Here is a 6,451-nt window from a genome sequence, read left to right as displayed (position 1 = left end):
GCAGTTCTAGGGAAAGCAACTTTCATAGTCTTGCAACTTTGGAAGGATTAAGGCCATTATTTGTGACTTCTTTTGTGTTGCTTGGTTATTTGTGTGGTGTCAGCAGCTGAAACTTGCATGAGAAAAATTGTGACAAAAGGAAGCCCATCGTGAATGCTGTAAACACGTGTGTAACCCAAACCCTGGTATTTCTATTAGTGTCAGAGTTTTGATCCAAGAACCAAATGAAGTCAGGCATTTTGGTTTGGTGATATCCAGCTTATTTCAGTGCTTAAAATGAATTTATATAAAAATTACCTAGCACAGAAGTGTTTTAAAGTTGCTGTTGTTGTAGTGCCGAGGGCAGGTCAGCAGAGTGTGAGTGGTTTTTCTGCCTGAGTTTCCCTGGCATGTACAATGCACAGTGTGGTGTAGTGCTCTGACAATATCCTTTCCACACCACAGAGAAGCATTACCTGCTGTTGAGCCAGATTTCAAAATGTCAGCAGCCAATACAGATAACCACTGCTGCTCCCACCGCTGATGGGGAGTTGTCATAGAGGTGCTGCCAACCAGACTTGCAGAGGAAGTTCACTGCAATGTTGAGATCCCCAATCTCTTGATCAGCAGCTTAATGTCCAGACCATCTTGTTCAGAATTTTATCTTCCAGTGTTAAGCAGTTCAAATCAAGTCTGCTGCACTTATGTTACCAGGGTATTTTGGCAAAGGAAATCTTCCAACATGAAGCACAGTTTAATACAGGTAAGATTAAGAAATCTTTCCAGAATATTAAAGAACCATAAAAAAGATGGGCAGGGGGCGGGGGAAATCAAAAACTCAACAAGAAAGTAAGAGCTGCACTTTTTTTGTTCAAGGACAAGTTTTTATCACCCACATGCATGGTGGGGAAAACCTAGCCCTTTTTCACTTGGACTGCTGTGAGCTGCATGCCACAGGGACATGTGTACTGGTGCTAGGGAAGATGTGCATAGGTGGTGTGCAGTTTCATGCCACAGTGTGCAGGAGGGGAATGACCAGTCTCCCCTGGCTCTCTTGTGCTGCTGTATGGCACAGAGTAGATCTAGAATCACTGAGAAAGGAAAGTCTTTTCCAATTAATAATCTGCCCTGAAGCTGCCATGCTTACCCAAATCATGCATGCTTGAACTTATTCTGAAGACCAGCAGAGCAAACAGCTCCCTGTGACCCTCCCAGGGCTCTGCTTGCACACTCCTGGCAACTTTGCACTTGCTCTGCATGGCAGCACTGAAAGGCAGCAAGGTCCTGGGGAAAGACAAGGACCAAGCAGCTCTTGTCTGGCAAAAAGAAGGGTAACAAAGGATCCCATTTTATCTTTGTTCTCATGGAAAGTGTCAGAGGATGTTTAATGTCCTTTCTGAGCAAAGACCTGCTGATTTCCAGATCTCGCCTGAAAACACATGCAGTATTCAGCAGGCCACTTAGTTTATCTTTCTTGGATAAACAGAAGGCTGCTGGAATTTGAAACTTGTTCCAAGAGTCTAGGGTCCAAATCTGCATGAGTCCTTCCCCTGCTCTGGGGTTTTGAAAATTTAAAAACTACCAAACGGCAGCATGATTCCTAATGGGCAGGAAGGGCTGGTGTGTGTGACAGAGGACCATCCATGTGCACAAGTTCTGGTGTTATTTCCACTCTTGAATGTTGCCTGACTTTGGAACGGTTTAAAATAACTTACGAAAAGCCTGAGAGCACTGATCCACAAATCCCAGTACTGACTTTGCCTCCATGGGAAGAAAAAGAACAAAACCCTCTTAATGCGATGAAAGCTCCCGTGGCACCGCTGAGACGCCCTTTTCGTGTTGCTGAAGGTACCACGAAGGAGGGACTGCGGCTGCCTCCGATGAGAGCTTGACGGAGCCGGGCGAGGGGCAGCGCTCGGCCGAGCCCGCCTGGCCCCGCTGCGGGGCAGGGCAGCCGGCCGGCCAGGTGGGCGACCGGGCAAACTCCGCCGGGGAGGGGGCTGAGCCGAAACCGAGCCCTTCCCTGCCTCCCGTGCCGGGGCCGCGGTCACGGCAGCGCTGGCGGGGCGGGCTCACCGCCCCCGCCCCGGGCCCGCGGAGCCACCGCCCCCGCGGGGCAGCGCACGGGCGGCCGGGGGCTCCTCCCGGGCCGCAGCCTGCAGGTAGGGTCTGGGGGCTGCGGGCCCGGCAGCGGCCGGAGGGACACAGGGGGGACACAGCGGGGACACAGGGCGGCCGGGGCGAGGAGCGGGGCGGACAGCGCGGCTCCCCGGCGGCGCGGCTGCAGCCAAGGCGCTTTCGTGCCCTGCCTGTGTCGTGGAGCCTTAGAACTGCGGAAACCTTGAAAAATCAATAAAAATTACTGTAAACGCCAGTATTTGATGACGGAATGTATATATATATATACACATACATACATATATGTATATGTATAGATATGTATGTGTATATATATAAGCTGTTGGTTAGGTAAGATGCTGGTCAGATAAACAGAATTTAAGGATAATCAGCGTTTCAAGTTGCGAGACGGTATGAGGAAGCTCAGGTATCTTTTATTTCTGTTGCATAAGCAGAACGAATGTACCTGTTCCGAGGCAGGTGTGAGAGGCAGGGCTGCGCCTTGCCGCTGTCCCCGTGCGTGCGGACGCGCGGCTGTCACCGGGATGCCCGCGCACGGTTCTGTGTGTGTTTGTGTGTTCGTGGGTTTGTGTTTGTGTGTGCTTGTGTTCGTGTGTTTGTGCTTGCGAGCGGCTCCCTGAACGGCTCCGAAAGCCCAGGCACGGGCTGCTCCATGACCGGCTGCCCTCTGGCCTTCCGCAGGGCCAGTTAGCTGTGGAAGTAGCTAATCACATATCCTGAGCAGCCTGGATATCCCAGTGTATTTCCTGGAGAATTCTTAGTCTCTTTTAGGACAACCAGGTGTGCAGTAATAGACTCGGGCTAAGTGGTCTTGCAGGAAATTGTGTGTTCACAGGCTGACTAAACTCAGGGAGTCTATTCAATGAAAAAAAGAAGCCAAAAGATACAGTGAGTATTATCCTTATTTTGAACTTTCTGATAATTTGCTGCTCATGTATCAACCTGTTCTGTTTAATATCTCTACAGGTAAGTTGTCAGTTAGGTATTTGGGATGAATTTGGGTTTTTGTTATAGCATTCTGACTGAATTGATTTCATTAACTTAACAAGCTGCTTGGAACAGCTGAGTCTGTTGGTTGTTTTAAGTCCACTCCTGCAATGGCAATGAGGAAACGTTTCTGTTAGTGCTGGGAAATTGGAGGATAACGTGAAACTTAATGAAGTGAAACAGGATTGCATTTTCCTCAGAGTGATTCTATTATGCCTCATTTAGGGCCTCATGTTATTGCTCACCTCAAATCATTAGCTGTTACAGTCTTTTTGTATTTCTGTTTTTAGTGCTATGAAGCTCATAATTTGTTCTTGTTTTATATTTTTTTCAGTTGCATTGTGTTTAATGTTTACTTTTCCATTTTTTGCAGCAGTGTAACAGAAGCTGTATTTTAATGGAAGGTTTCTCTGGGCTTCCCTAAGGGGTTTCCACGTTAATGCCTTTAAAATTCAATCATTAACTTTTGCCTTCACCTGAAGGTGGAAAGTGATGATGAAAAACAATATAGCACAGTGTGTAATTTGATTTTACAAAGCTTCATCAGAATTGATTTAGCTGATATGTAAACAGGGGAAAACTCAGGAACTTTCTTTTTGCCCCAGCTTGCCCATTCACTTCAGCTTCAAGCTGTGCACCGTTCACCTGCAGCTGCCCTGCTGCAGCACAGGCTCAGGACTGATGGGATTTGCTGAGCTGGTTCTTGTCCGCAGCTGTGAGGAAGGGGACGAGGACACCCCCAGGGATCCCTTCCGGATCCGTATTCCCAGGCCAAGGTCCAACAGACTGGGCACAGGGGGGGAAGATTTTTCAGATGCTTTGGTGCAAACACAATTGCTTCCTGAGGGAGAGATTTGGCATGTGTTTCCTGAGAGAACCGTGCTTGCGTCAGCAGCCCCCTGCCACCCTCTGAGCTGGACGAGCACAACTGTGTGTGGGGCTCCTGGGGAACTGCATGGGGGGCCTGCACTGGGTTCAAAAGCACCTTTTCTTCTTTTTTATTCATAACTTTTTACCCTGGTCGGTCTGACAGTGTGGCTGCTGTGTCAAGGGCTGAGGAGGTGGCCTGAAAGGAAGGGACACATGGCAGGAGGCAGGAGGTAAGGGCTGTTTCTGCCAGCATCACTGCTGCTGAAAGAAATAATTGCTTATCAAACTGTAGTCAGAGGGGGATGATGACATGTGGTTATGGCAGTTGCCTGAAAAATGTAGCTCAGATATCTTAATGCCGTTGTGTGCACGTGCAGTAAGTTAGCTGTTTACACAAAGATATGATTCTCTGTTTCTGTTGTAACTCTGAGTTTTCATCTAATTATTTCACTTTCATGATGTATAGCCATGTGTACAACTTAAGGATACATTCCTTATATTATTCTCTCTTGGAATATATTCTCTCTTTTCTGGAAAATAGACCTAGGCATCATAAGAGTATGAGTTTTATTAATCAGTTTATATTTACCTGGAATAGGTGAATGCCCAAAACTCTAAAAGGGAAGATTAAACCACCCCTAAGAGGGTGCCTCTAATCCTAGAGAGCATAATTGTTACATGCATGCACTTTACTCTGTTTTACATTTACCTAATTGTTAAATATACTTTTGAATGTAGTGTAGACCAGCTGTTAAATTATAAATGTCAGAAGCAATTAGATAAATAGCACTGTTTTAATTGATCTGGTGAGACTAAGAATTCAGTTTAATGTAAGATTTCCATAATCTGCTACCATTTATTTTAGTCTGGAAATCACAGATACTTTTGTGCATTGTTTTAGGACTTGTTTTTGTTCCTGCTTTACACACTTTGTTTCTCTGTCATGATCCTATTGTAACCAGTAAGAAAACATAGCACATTGTCCATTTAGCAGGAGTGCATGTTTAGAGGATGATGGTACATGTTCCTGTTCACAGAATTTGAAGGAGAAATTACATGCTATTAGTGTCTTTATTCAACAGAGAAAAATAACCTTTTCCTTCCAACCTGAAACAAGAAACTTTATGGCATTGAAGAAAAATATCTTACCTTTTCTGTCCTGTGGTGAGTCATTACAGCTGCAGTTTGGATTATCTTTGAGAGTCTCTAAAAGAAATAAAAATCTCAATTTATCCATTTTTTCCTAAGAGGGTTTTCTTTACAGCAGCCTTACGAGAGCAAAAGACCTATTTTATGAGCTCTGTTGTTGGCACACATTACTGACTGTGAGCAGCAGATCTGCATGCTAAGCTTGCCTGCAGGAGGTGGGCTGCCAGCCTGTGGGATGGAGACATTTGGAATGGTGCAGTTTTTAAAAACCAAAACTGAAGCTGTCCAAGCTAATCACTCTGTTTTTCTTCTCTGGAAATGAAGGTGATTCCTGTGGAGCTTATTGAACGGATAGTTTTGTTTTCCTCTCTGGAAGCATTCTGCACTTGCTGGGAAGAGCTGTTGCCAGTGGGGCAATGAGTCAGCTGCTCTGGGTGAAGACACCCAGGTGGAGACTCTCTGTTCCTGGACTGGCTCCTTGTCTCTCTGCAGCTTGGAGGATGCTGGATATAACTGCATGCAGGGATCTTCTAAGTATGAAATCTTTGGTGTTCAGGTCCCCCATCCTCCTGTGTTTGGAAGAAGCATTTTTTGGCACAGGAGGGTGGGTACTGCTCAGATGACACTTGTTGGGCACACTGTGTCAGTAGAGAGGAGCCCACAGAACTCAGGTATAGCCACGAGGCACTTATCTTTCCTTACACTGCAAGATCAAAATCCATCACTTTGGTCTCTGCAGCAGTTTAAACTGTGCAGGCCCCTGAGGCAGCAGATAATCTCATCAGCAGCGAGATGAGCTATTCATTTGTAAGATTAGCCATCAATTTGTGGCAGATTTCTTCCCCAGAGCCTGCAGCAGCTGGGAATTGTAGAACTGACTTGAGGGCATGCAACAATATATTTTATGAGTTGGGATGAATTTGGTCTTAGTAAGTAAAACTCTATTGGTTACTTTGCATACAATGCAAATGCTACTGAATAGTTGTTTCTCAGGTGCAGTTCAGTGTTGGACAACTACAAACTAAGATATTCTTTCTGCTTTTACTTGACTTAAAAAAAAGGAACAGCATTTTTTATTCTTATTTGGTTTATGTGTCATATTTATCAGTTTTTGCTGGTTTTGTTTGATGAGATAATGAAGAGAGAAGGCAGTAAATGAAAGTCTTTCATGTTTGCTTTTAGATGACATTACTGGTTTGCACTGAAAAACTGTTGGTCTTTTTCCTTTTTTGGTATTTTATTTTAATGTGATTTTCTGGGCTTTGGTGTGAATGCTGTCTCAGAGCATTATGCAAATAAGAGGAAAATCAAGCAACTGTATTTTTTA

At 45.2% G+C, this 6,451-nt stretch overlaps 1 protein-coding gene across 8 annotated transcripts in view; it reads left to right on the top strand.

The window, feature by feature from the left end:
• The first annotated feature begins 2,019 nt into the window (after nt 1-2,019).
• The window catches only part of SLC16A12 (solute carrier family 16 member 12), a 32,227-nt gene continuing 27,795 nt past the window's right edge, over nt 2,020-6,451 (top strand). For 6 of the 8 annotated variants that reach the window (XR_001989973.3, XR_007777939.1, XR_003946303.2 and 3 more), the window contains exon 1: nt 2,187-4,205. The gene's annotated coding sequence lies outside the window, so the exon portion shown is untranslated. Of the gene's footprint in view, nt 2,142-2,185; nt 4,206-6,451 lie in introns of those variants that run through there. The other 2 variants (XM_050976588.1, XM_018910805.3) reach the window with 2 other exon arrangements.

This window comes from Serinus canaria, chromosome 6, assembly GCF_022539315.1.
Source record: "Serinus canaria isolate serCan28SL12 chromosome 6, serCan2020, whole genome shotgun sequence".
Lineage (NCBI taxonomy): Eukaryota > Metazoa > Chordata > Aves > Passeriformes > Fringillidae > Serinus > Serinus canaria.
The sequence above is the reverse complement of the archived record's forward strand: the minus strand, read 5'-3'. Positions and strand labels throughout refer to the sequence as shown.